Below are 13,909 nucleotides of genomic sequence, written 5' to 3'. Positions count from 1 at the left end.
TGAGAACTATGTAGCTGTCTATGGTCTGTTGAGAGATCTGGGTGAAAGTTGTTTAATTAATTACACTTACTAGTTTTTTGGTTCACTAACATCCTTGGGCAGATATTCTGTTTGAGGGCTTTTGCATTTGCTATTCTCCTCCTGCCTGGAATGTTCTGTCGCTGGTACCATATTGCTTATTCCTTACCCCTTCAGTTTTATCAGACATGTTAGTGAGCACGTTGCCACTCAGTTTAAAATAGCATCCTCAGTACACACACTGTCTACCTTCATGGCTTTATTTTTTTCCTTAGCACTTACCATTATCAAAAGCACTTTTTATTTTACATATTTATCTTATTTATTACATGTCTGTGCTGTCAGGATGTAAACACCATGAGGGTAGGAAATTTTGTTTTGTTCATTGTTACAGCTCTAGTGGCTAGAACTATGGCTGGCATACAGTAGGCATTCAGAAAATGTTTGTTGATTAACTCTATCTCTGAGATGCCCATTTCTTAGGGCTGTGGTTACTGCTGTTTTAAATAACACCTTTTTCTTGCTACAGATATAAATTTTGTCTCAACTATATTATGAGTTTTTTAGGAGCTGGACCCCTTTTGCCTCTTATTTCCATAGGTAAAGCAAATCTCAGAAACTTATAAAAATGATATTAGTACCATTTATAACCTACTTGTGACAGTTAACAAGAGAGTGAAAATATTAAAGATAATTACAAAATCAAAGGTATTCATAATGCCATAACAATAATAAACTGTTGTATGTTTGTTATATGCATTTTTTACATAGTTATAATATTTCTTTTGTTGTTGTTGTTTTGAAGATGGAATCTTGCTTTGTTCCCAGGCTGGACTCTGAACTCCTGGTTTCAAATGATCCTCCCATCTCAGCCTCCCAAGTAACAGGGACTATAAGCATGCACCATCACACCTGATGATTCTATAATTACGTGTTTTGCTATTTTCATTTGAGGTGTACATCTTTCTTATAGTTCCTTTAAAGAATGCATAAATATTTCTGTGGTTTAATCATGATATTTTTTTACCCTTAAATATTGGGCCTTTAGATTGTTTCTGGAATTTTTATAAGTAGTACTGTGTATTTTTGTGAGTGAACATTTCCATCTCTGTTGAATATTTCCTTGGAATAAATTGCCAGAAATAGGATTAATAAATGGAAGCTTATGAACTTCTTTAGTGTTTGTGGAAAAAGTGTGAATGTTCTAGAGATGCATAGGTTGACGACATACTACTTTTAAAAGAGTTGTGTCACTTTGCAATACTGTGACTGAGTTCTAATATAATTACTCATTGTTAGGGAATATTTAATTTTTTTCTGCTTTAGAGGTGCAAAATAATGTTGAAAGATTCTTTTAATTTGCATATATTTATATATTTGAAAGAACAATTTTTTTTTAATGTAGCACTTAATTTTGATTATGAAGGTAGCTTGATGTAGTAGAAAACATGGTCTTTGGAGTCAGGTATGGGTTCAGAGTTTTAAGAAACCATTTGCTATATCTGTCCACAACCTGGACACATAGTTTCTCTTAACAAGTGGCCTTGGTCAATTAATTCAACATCTTTGAGCCTTAGAAAAACGGGGATAATAGTATTCACATAATTCAACAGTTGAGTGAGGATTAAACAAGAAAATGTTTTAACCCCATGCTCAATAAATAAAAATAACTCTCATAGGCTGTTGCTGTGCTTGCTAAAGGAAAATGAAGAAGACAATGAAATATCCCATTTAGCTACTCAAAAATTATTGGGGCTGGAGTTGTGGCTCAGTGGAACAGTGCTTGTCTCATATGGGTGAGGCACTGGATTCAATTCTCAGCACCACATATAAATAAATAAAACAAAGGTCCAACACTAAAAATATTGAAAAAAAATTATTGAACTTTCCTAAAAGTTTCCTCACATGTGTCTATGGAAATTTCCCTAAAGAAGCCGTTTTCAATTGATAGAATTATTTACTTTTGGAGTTGGAAAGTGTTTAAGTTAGTTTTATGTGACACAGTTTCAGGTATTCAGTAATTTTTCAGTTGCTGCTTCTGTAATATGATACTCTATTTCTCCACCTTGTAAAGAGGTGTTCCTAAATTTCATATTCACTGGCACAAAATAGAACAAAGTTATGACCTGCTTTGTAGATCTTAAGCTTTTGTTAAAAAAGCATGAGATGACATTCATTTTTATACCAGCCAAATATTTTTCACATTTAGTTTATATAATGGTTCTACTTCCTTTTCCTTCCTCAACTTGTGCTTATTTATTTAGTTTATTTTAAACCTGAGTGCAGGTCCTTACATTTAAACCTTTTTTGAGCATTTCACTTCTTCCCTTTAGAACTTTTTTGATCCTGGATATTTTTTTATTTTTTTGGTACTGGGGATTGAACCCAGGTGCACTTAACCACTGAGCCACATCCTCAGCCTTTTTTTATATTTTATTTAGAGACAGGATCTTGATGAGTTACTTAGAGCCTGTGTAGGTTGCTGAAGCTGGCTTTGATCTCAGGCCTCAAGCCTCAGCCATCTAAGCCGCTGGGATTACAGGTGTGCGCCACCACACCTGACTGATCCTGCATATTAGCCATTCTTTCTGTATATTTTCCCAATACATTAAAGAGAAATCGGACCAGACTAAGGGTAAAGCCTTCTAATTATACCATTCTAACCTTCCTATTAATTGACACCTTCTAGGTATTATATTGGCTCGCATATTCATCTTGCCAGTACTTCTGTTAACAGACCTGGCATTCTGACAATATTCATAACCTGATCTGTATTAGGCCAAAGTCCTCTTTTGGGGTGTTTCTGAAGCTACTAATTGGGAAGGGTCTTTTCTGATCATGGTGTCGTGAAGATGAGGTCCTAGAATTCTTTGCGTCATTGGTCTCTTTCATGGAAAAGGCAGAGAACCCCTGATTTGGTTTACATCACGTTGTAGCATAGTAAACAAAGTTTACGGAGTTTCCATATTCCTTCAGAGAAGAGAATGGGCTTAGTTTGATATGACATTTTGGTGAACTCTTTTCTTGCTCCGAGAATTTACCTCTTCCTTTTAAGTACTCATGCCACTCTGTCAATTTAGATAAATTGTATTTTCCCCAAAGGATCAATATCATGGTCATGCATGACCTGATGAATACCATTAACTTCTAGTCTGTTGCAACAGAATATAAACTGGAATTAGGAGGAAGAAAGGGTCTTTTACATTTACTTTGAAGTGATGAATACCAGATTAAATGCAATTTAATGGTATTCCTCCATTCTTTTAGTGAGATTTTTATGGAACATTAGAGTTGTTTACATTGGCATGTGTAGTATTTCTATTAAAAAATTAGGCATTGTGGGCTGGGGCTGTAGCTCAGCGGAAGAGTGCTTGCCTAGCATGTGTGAGGTACTGGGTTTGATTCTCAGCACCACATAGAATAAATGAAATAAAGGTCCATCAACAACTAAAAATTATTAAAAAAAAATTAGGTAGCTTTACTTAAGAACAGTTGTGAGGGGCTGGGGTTGTGGCTGAGTGGTAGAGTGCTTGCCTAGCATGTGTGGAGGCACTGGGTTCCGCACCACATATAAATGAATAGTTCATCAATAACTAATAATAATAAAAAAAGAACAATTGTGATGAATACAGTGGCACATACTTAAAATCCTAGCAACTTGGGAGGCTGAGGCAGGAAAATTAAAAGTTTGAGGTTAGCCTCAGCAATTTACAGAGACCCTGTCTCAAAATAAAAAAGAATGTGGATATCGTTCAATGGTAAAGCATCTTTGGGTTCAATTGAAAAAGAAAAGACCTGTAGCATTCTTGTACAGTAAAATCACTTTTGTTGTAGGCATCTCTGTTAAGAATAGAGTCTTTATTAAGCATGTAGACAGAATGTTTTGGCTAACTGATGGTTGTGTTCTTTCAAGTGGGAACTGTAGTATGCATTAAAATGGTTTAAAACCTTCTTAGGAACAACTTGTGAATGTGCTTAAAAGATGTTTTTTTTTTTTTTTTTTTTTAAATCTGCATTTCTTAACCTTTCCCTAGAATAGCAGTCCCTGAGTGTATGCAATTTAATAAAGTATAAAACTGAAAATAAAGCTGATCAAAGCACAGTTATAGGTATTTTGATATCTGTTAATAGATTAACAGTCTTACCACTATACTAGGACCATAATAATAAACATAAAAATGAATTGAATGGTTTACTTAATGCTTAAATTATTTTGACTTATTAATATATATCTCAGCATTAAAAATAAATATACCATGTAGAATGGGGCAGCTTCTAGGTAAAAGTTTAGCCAGCATGTGTTTATATGTCTACTTTATGTCATTATTTTAAAAATATGTATTTAACTTAAACCTGTGAAGCAACCTGGACACATAGTTTCTCTTAACAAGGAAAGAGGCAATGATTCTATAAGTTTAGTGAATACCACAAAACTTGTGAACTTTTTAAAAATTACTTTCAATGCTTCATAGTTTTAAATATTGGACATTTTTGCCGATAAAGTGTAATATACTCTCTAGAAGATATGATTTAGAAAAAGGGAGAAAAAAAACACCCATCATTTATCATGATTACTATCACATTTCATTGATTATAAGATAGTCTTTTCCCCCACATTTTAGTACTTTTTTCACATTTTAACTTCTGAAATGAGCATGTAACTTAAAACTGTTGCTTTTTAGCTTTGATTAAAATAGTATTAGCATACTGTTGCATTTCCCTTTTATCACGCATGCTTTTATCTTCTTTATAAAAATACTGCATATCAAACTCAAACTTCTCACTCTAATTCAGTGTTATTGCAGTTCTTCAGTTTCTCTTGGAGATGAGCTTAGGAGAAAAGAAGAAATCAAGGTTGAATACTATAGTTTCCTCCTTCCAGAAGTAGGACTGGAGGAACTAGCCTGGCCTGAGAACAGTAGGTGGAATAAAGAACTACTCAAAGAAAGGAACCTAGTCATCATGCCACTCAGTCAGTTGAATGCCCACGGTATGTGAAATGCTGGGTTTTGAGTTATTTGGTATACAGATTTGATTGAGAGGTCTTTCTTCTCAGGAGTTGGGGGTATGATACAAGTCTGTATCTTAACTAATTGGACACTGAATTTCTAGGTGTTGAGGACCCAGTGAATATGAACAAGTCTCTTTTCAAAATGGGTCTTACAGTGGGAGAAAGCAGAACCTTTTTTATGCTAGTTTTGTATTTGAGCATTTGGGAAGATTAAAATTTAAATCAAGAAAAAACATTAAAAATCATTAAATGAAATCAGACAAGATTTTATTCTCTTGAGAAACAGAAGGAGAGAGTTCTGTGTTTGAACACTTTAATACTATTTTTATCATTAAATTCTCCCCNTATTTCTTTCCACATTAATGTCTCCTCTGAGGGTGGGAGAAATAGCTATTTTGTTGAAGGAATAAAATACAAGCAGAAATGTATCTATTTATCAAGTTAAACTGGAAATATTTGATATTAAAATAAAAAGTGGAATCCTTATGAACTATTAAGTCTCACACTTTGCTTTCCCCTCCCCCATCTCTTGATGATGTGTTAAGGTATTGTTCTCTATTTATTTATCAATAGTTACATGGCATTAGAAAATTAGATTTAAGGTATTTTTGAGCTGTAAGAATTATTTCACTTTTTTCTACCTCAGTAATACCCAAGATGTTTTAGTAAGGAGATGGGGGAGGGGAAAGCAAAGTGTGAGACTTAATAGTTCATAAGGATTCCACTTTTTATTTTAATATCAAATATTTCCAGTTTAACTTGATAAATAGATACATTTCTGCTTGTATTTTATTCCTTCAACAAAATAGCTATTTCTCCCACCCTCAGAGGAGACATTAATGTGGAAAGAAATAGAACATTTATTCAGTACATTCTATTTAATGCTGTATGTCAGTAGGCTGGGCATTGAGATGCCAAACTGAGTGATCTTAGTAATAGAAAATTTGTACAACCAAAGTATGACTAGTTGTGGGAACTCTGTTTTATGGGAGGGAGTATGGAGATGGGAATGTTTAATTCAAATGCAAATTTCACATTTGAGCCCTGATCTTTTGGGGATATGGAGTGTCTTGCTAAGGGGGCCTTCCAGATAGGAAAAACAGCTTGAGCAAAAACATGGAATTATTGACTTGAAAAGAAAGGTCTATGGATTATGCCACAGATATAGAAAACTGCATAAAATTTACACAGACATATATAACTGAATGGATTCTTTTTATAAATAAAGCACCTTTGTAACCACCATTTGATCAAGAAATGGATCTCTGCAGCCATTCTAGAAGTCTTTCAGGTGACCCTTTTCCAATCACAGCTTCTTTCCTTTCACCTAAAAGTAACTGCTATTCTGACTTCTATACTAATTTCATTTCCTTAAATTTTATAACCTAAATGTGCATTGCTGAGCAATATAATTTAATTGTGTCTGTGGTTTTTTTAAGTTTCTGAAAGTATACATTACCCTGCTATCCATCTTTTCCCCTTTTTTCTTACAGTTTGTTGAAACAACAGATATTTTGACCTATACAGATTCTGAATTATGCTGATTGCATAATGTTTTATCCTTTGTATTTTGTGCAAATTGATAGTTGGATCTAAAACCTTGATCAGATTGAAGTTTTGCTTGTCTTGGTTGTTATGAACAGGAATACTTCGTAGGCCCATGCCGCAGTCCGGCTGGCTGCAGCAAAATAACCAGGGGGTGACGAACAACTTGCGTAGATTGATACAGCAGGAGTGGGAGCCGTTTATTGCAGGACAGGAGCAGTATTTATACATTCCACACAGCTTATCTAATTAACATAAACTAGATACATCAGTCAACCAATCAGGAATCTCCACACTTAATGGCTCGCTTTTGTTACTTCTCAAACCACTCCCTCTGGCATTTTGCCAGGCACCATCCAGACTTGTTTAGGAACTCTAAAGTTCCCCTGGCAAAATGCCAGGTGTTATTTTGACTTGTTTACAGACTCTAACAGGCCCAGGTGTGGTTACTTGGTCAAGAAGTGTATAGTGTATGATTGTTTCTCTTTTGTGATTTTAACAGCCATTGATGGTTTATGTGTAAATAATTGACTTATTAGTAAGGCTTATAAGATGATATATTTGAATTCTGTTATTTATTTATAAGGTGGAATACTTCCATAATAAGAAACTTTTACTTTTCTATTCTCTGGTTACCTATTGGTACAATTCAGTTAAGAAAAGCAGGATAGGCAGTTGCTTTTTTTTTTTTTTAATATATTTTTTTAGTTGTCAGTGAACTGTTAGAGTCTGTAAACAAGTCAAAATAACACCTGGCATTTTGCCAGGGGAATGTTAAAGTTCGTAAACAAGTCTGGATGGTGCCTGGCAAAATGTCAGAGGGAGTGGTTTGAGAAGTAACAAAACCGAGCCATTAGGTGTAGAGATTCCTGATTGGTTGACTGATGTATCTAGTTTATGCTAATTAGATAAGCTGTGTGGAATGTATAAATACTGCTCCTGTCCTGCAATAAACGGCTTCCACTCCTGCTGTATCAATCTACACAAGTTGTTCGTCGTCACCCCCCGGTTATTTTGCCGCAGCCGGACTGCGGCAGATGGTGGCCCGTTACGGGGAGCCCCGGGACACTCGGGGGTAAGTGACGAAAAAAAAGCTGCCCGTCCATAGATAGGACGGGAGCAAATCTGCTCATCCCTAGGCAGATAGGCCGAGAGGAAAAATGGCCATTTTGAGAAAATGGAGAAGATTGATACAGTATGTTTGTGTCTTGTTTTGTCTCAGTGTATTGTATTGTCTTTGTGATGAAAATATGGAAGGGGTGAGAAGTAAATTTCTAAGGGAAGAAGGCACCCCAGTGGAACCAAGAATAGTTAGGGCATGTGTTGATAAGAGCCCAAGAACTCTAGTCAGAAAGAAAAAGAAAGTTCAGAAGAAGAAGGATTATCAGAAAAAAAGTTGCAGCAAAAGGCTATTACTAAATACTTTTCGTTACCGGAGGGTGCGTGAAGCGGAGAGGCGGCTGCCGAGTGTGCAAGCCGGTCACAGCGCAGCAAGGATTTTCCAAGAGGCGGCGGCGACTGGCCCTTCCCCGCCTCCTGGCCGGGGAGCTGGCTCTTCCACTGCCGCGAGCCCAAATCTAGACCTGACCTGGAGGCACAGTCTCGCAGGCTCTTGCTCCCTGTGCCCAGTAGCAGTTTGAGTCCGGGACACTCCCCAGGGCCATCTGGGGCTGCCCAGGCACTACAGCCAGCAGAAGACGCTACTGGTGTCCCTGATGTTTGGTCATTTTCAATGCCAATAACTAAGCTACAATGGTTCTCCCACACCTGGAAGCTGATGAGTAATGAGCACTATTAATGCTTATTTCAAATGCAAAAAAACCTTGAGATAATGTACTAAATTGTTCAGAAGGTTGTTTTCTTAGTGGAATGCTACAGGATTTTCTTTAGCCATCCAGAGTTCCTGCCTTCCTCCCAGTGCTGGTGAAAACAAAGGTGGAAGAATTTCCAGTGTTGCTGAAAAACAGACGAGACTTCGGATCAAGCTAGCTGCCTGCAGAACTTACCTGGACTGTGATTTACCTGGACTGTGAGTTAATCTATTGAGACACTGCTTTACCTGGACTGAGACAACAAACTGTAATCTATAACAAATTGTAACTCGGTATCTTTGCTAACAGTGTCATTGCTGGTATAATTTTTCCAAGGGTTTCTTGCATGGAGCCATCAAGTGGCTTGGTATTGTGGCATTTTGTATCCTCCCTTTCTGTTTGTAGCAGGTTATTTTTGGTGTTTCTGTAAAAACTACTATGGTCGTTATTTAAATTAAACAAAAGGGGGAAATGTTAGAGTCTGTAAACAAGTCAAAATAACACCTGGCATTTTGCCAGGGGAATGTTAAAGTTCGTAAACAAGTCTGGATGGTGCCTGGCAAAATGTCAGAGGGAGTGGTTTGAGAAGTAACAAAACCGAGCCATTAGGTGTAGAGATTCCTGATTGGTTGACTGATGTATCTAGTTTATGCTAATTAGATAAGCTGTGTGGAATGTATAAATACTGCTCCTGTCCTGCAATAAACGGCTTCCACTCCTGCTGTATCAATCTACACAAGTTGTTCGTCGTCACCCCCCGGTTATTTTGCCGCAGCCGGACTGCGGCAGTGAACCTTTATTTTATTTATTTATATGTGGTGCTGAGAACTGAACCCTGTGCTTCACATATGCTAGGCAAGTGTTCTACCATTGAGTTACAACCCAGCCCAGAGAGTTGCTTTTTTAATAACCAATTTTTAGAATAATATGTTAGATTCCTGTTATTGTCTGAAGGTGATCAGTGAGTTCAAGAACTACTGATTTAATTATTTGTGCATCTGTTCATTATGGTTATTATCTTTATTCATATTCAGTTGTCCATCTTGGTCCAGTGAGAGTCTCTTTAAAGTTGGTTCCTTAGTCCTGTTGTCATGGCCTCAGTGGTCTTTGATAGTAACTTCCTTCCTGCCTATAATAGTATGGTTTAAGCTCCTGTTAGATATATTCTGATCAGACCTAAAATCATCTCTTTTCCAAGAAGAGTTTGGTTCTTTTTAATGGGAAATGGTATTTCAAGATCACAACTGAAACTTGGGTATGTTTGTTGAGATTGTTGGCCATTGTGTCTAGGCCTTTCTTAAAAACAAATAGAATATTGTATAACTTCCAGTCTGTATATAGGATTTGAAGATTTTAAATTATTGTTTTCTGCATCTGTGTCACAGTAGAGTGGGGAGTTGAAGCTACAAATCTTGATTCTTGTGTTTCAGCAAAAGAATATTAAAAGTCAAATACAAAAAGCCAAACAAGAGAACTTTATATTATGAGTGAAAATAAAGTTAGACTCCAGCAAAAAACCCTCTGGAAATAGAGAGCTGGTATCTTCAAATAAAGTTAGACTCCAGCAAAGAACTCTTTGGAGAGCAGGTCATCAAGAGGAAACAGTGTTGTTTCCAAATTTATTGTTTTTGTTTTTTTGTGGCAGGGCTGGGGTGGGGTAGGGTACTGGGTATTGAACTCAGTGGCACTTGGCCACTGAGCCACATTTCCAGACCTATTTTTTAAAAAATATTTTTTAGTTGTTGATGGACCTTTATTTTTTTGTATATGTGCAGAGACTTGAAACCAGTGCCTCACGCATGCTAGACAAGCGCTCTACCACTGAGCCACAACCCCAGCCCCTTCCAGACCTATTTTGTATTTTATTTAGAGACAGGGTCTCACTGAGTTGCTTAGCACCTTGCTTTTGCTGAGGCTGGCTTTGAGCTTGAGATCCTACTACTGCCTTAGCTTCCTGAGCAGCTGGGATTATAGGCATGTGCCACCACACCAGGCTTTGTTGCTGTTTTATGGTTGCCTTGAGACCTGGGAACCACCTTCTGTACTTGACCCCAGTCAGTTATTCAACTCCTCCTTCATATTGGGCAGTAGAGCTTTTGACCCTTGTTGGTTCTTTCCAGAACTGTAACGATGGCCATTCTATTCAAAGGGTTTTACCTACAAGTTGATGTGGGTACTGGGATCAATGACTGGGCAAAATTCATCTTAGTGTGCCTGTATTGTTAATGATATTTCCTTCTGAAATACATTGAGAAACTTAGGTCCATAAATTCTAACTTTACAATGACCTCAGTAGACCCTGCAAGAAGTTAGCTCCATTGATCTTTCTTTCTTGACCTATTTTTTAATTGACTCCGTCTGTTTCCATGTGTTTATTCTCAGGGTTAGTACACCTGTTGTTGTTCTACAAGTTACTTGATTGTTCACTAAAGGCAGTTTCAAAGAAACCCTGTGACCCAACTGTAGTGTTGGTTCATATTTCACTGCTCATCACTAACTGCTGCCAAACATTTGTATCTCCTTTTTTCTATACCATTAATCCTGATTATTAAGAATATAGGGGATGGTCAAATTAGAATATCACAGGGATACTCAGTTGCTTTATCACATTTTCTACACATAACACTCTCCAGGTAGTATTGCAGATATATCAATATGATTTCTGAAAAGTATTTTTTTAAACAAAATACATGCTCTTCAAATTCTTCATGTTTTTATGGTTGTATTATATTTACATCATCAGAGCATATTCTCTGCCTTTTAACTCTTATTTAGTCTTGGTTCTACAATATTTAATGCTCGTTACCTCTCCTTATCACAGTGGCTCTGTAGTCATTCCTTTTGTCCAAGATCATTCTTTTTTTTTTTTTTTTTTATGGACAACATTCACTCATGGACAATATTCATGAATGCTTTCATATTTAAAACAGTTTATGGTTCTTATATTTGACTGTTTGATAATTCAGCTAGACTTAAAATTCTTTGGTTCAAGTTTTTTCTTCTTGACTATTCGAATGTGTTACTCCATTGTTTTCTGACATTAAGTTCTGCTGACAAAGTTTGGTGGTGACCTATTTGCGTTCCCCTTTGTGTGACTTATTCTTTTGGGGACGCAAACGTTGTTTTCTCATATTAAAACTTATAAATGTTATTTTAGTTATTAGCTTATATTCATTTATTTTAGTAATAAATCCTGGGTTCTTCTGGGTTGATTTTTCTGAAGTGTGTAGTTTCCTTCTCCCCTCTTCTATTGAACCACATGAAATAACCATTATTTTGGCGGTGGGGTAGGGGATACAGGGGATTGAACTCAGGGTGCTCAACCATTGAGCCACATCTCCAGCCCTGTTTTGTATTTTATTTAGAGACAGGGTCTCACTAAATTGCTTAGGGCCTCACTATTGCTGAGGCTGGCTTATAGGCATGCACCACTATGCCCAGCTTGAAGTAACCATTTTTATAGATCAAAAAATGATCAAATTTTGGCATTTTCACGTGGTTTAATATTATGGTTTCAAATCCTTTTTATTGCAGGTGAGTTTTTTCAAATTGTAGTTTTATTTTTTGTTTCCTTTTTAAAAATAATTATGAGGGAACTTTAACAAATCAGATGACCTTTGTTTGTCATTTATGTTTATCACTTTTCTCAAATGGTTTGTTTTCTGTTTAAATATATAAAATTGTATGTATATAATTTGTGTATTATTTTCAAGTTTTATCTGTTAATTTGTTCTGTATTTCTTATAGTTTCATATTCAATTTTTAAATTATCTTTTCAAATTTCTGATTATCACATTTGTAAGTTTTACAAATTGTTTTCTTTACTAGTTTATATTTCGCATTGTTAACTTAATTTTTTTAGTTTGAGATCATAATTTATAGTTTTTATCTCCTATAGGAAAGTCTTTCTGACATCTTTTCATTTTATGTAGGAATACACTTATGTTTTGTAATCTTTGAAATAACGATGTAAAAGATTTAACTTTGAGCCTATTTTGTTGCTTATTTTCTGATCTGAAGTTAATTCTTCACCTTTTAAAATGAGAAGTATAATTTTTCTAATTGTGCTCTAAATTCCCTCTTTTGTTGCTTTCCTGTAATGGCTGAAAATATGGTAGTTTACTGTTAGATCTCCAGGCTGTTTCTTTCCTTCATTTAGTTCTCAGTCAGCTTGCGCTGGATTCTGTTTCCCTCAGTTTCTCTTCAAGGTGAGGCTTTATTCTGAAGGGAAGCTGTAGGGAAGTTCAAACTTTCCTTTCAGTATTTGAGTATGATGGAACAAACTGACAATAGACTGTTTTTTCATAACAGTTTGTTAATGTGCTCAAGCACCAAACAAAATATGAGAACTCAAAGAAAGGCCAGATGGTTGAGACTTAAATACACTCTTCATAGGAGAGAGGAAAGTAGGGGGCTGTGGGCAATTTTAAGGGGAATAAATGATTTTTAGGGGAGGAATAAATAGACAATGGCTTGGGACAAAGTTCTTGGCTTGAGGTATAGTGTCTGATTTTCAGTTTCTTCCTGTGATAATCTTCCTTGGTTAATGAAATTTCAGTAAGAAAATTTGAAGACAGTTGTGTTATTCTTTGGCAGATTCATTCTTTAGGTAGAAAAGGTATCTTTCTCAGCATTAGATGCTTTCTATTTGAAATCCAAAGTGGCATGTTTGGGTTATTGTTTTCTGAACCCCAAAGGAGTTGTAGTTGTTTAATTTTGAGTATTAAGAGTTCCAGGCTGTTTTAGCCATTCCAACCTTACCTTGAGCTCATTGAACCCCCGTGCTATTTATTGGAATGTGCAGAACTCCTTCCACTTTCACTGTTCTTCTTAAATTGGCCATTTGAGTTTTCCTGTGAGTTATTTTAGTGATTTTGGATACCCTGTTAATTCTCTCTACTGTTTTTTTTTACACAGGTACTGCTATCATTCAGGTCTTGTAGCTGTTGGCATTTTGGTACCTCCTATTTATATTTTGGGTCTTGTAGGAACACTTAATCATTTTAAAAATTTTGTTGTATATGTTGTCCATGGATTTTTTGGGTTTGCTATTTTATTTGTTCAGTCTGGGTTTTTTTGGGAGGTGGGAAATGGATTCAGGGAGATTTAAAATCATCCCATTCATCTCAAATCATTGGAAAAAGATACACTTTTTAATAAACACTGATGAGACAACTGGTAAGCTACTGGAAATAAGAATAACCATATACAAGAATAAATATACTATATGTAAGAATAAATCCATTAAAGCTATGCCAGTGCCAGATTAAAAGTGGGTGAATTCCTCTGTAACCTAGATACATAGGAAATCTTTCAAAGTGTGACTCAAAAATTCAAATACAATAAAAGAAGATAGTGATTATTTGACTACATAAAATTAAAAACTTCATGTGTGGCAAAACCCCACCAAAGTGTCAAAAGACAAATGGCAATGTAAAATCTATCTTTAGTGTATATCACAGATAAAGGGATAATTCACAAAAATGACTCTTATATGTATGATTGACTTCTCAAAATGAGAAAT

This window comes from Marmota marmota, unplaced genomic scaffold (genome assembly GCF_001458135.2).
Source record: "Marmota marmota marmota unplaced genomic scaffold, marMar, whole genome shotgun sequence".
Taxonomy (NCBI): Eukaryota; Metazoa; Chordata; class Mammalia; order Rodentia; family Sciuridae; genus Marmota; species Marmota marmota.
This window is presented reverse-complemented; position numbering follows the sequence as displayed.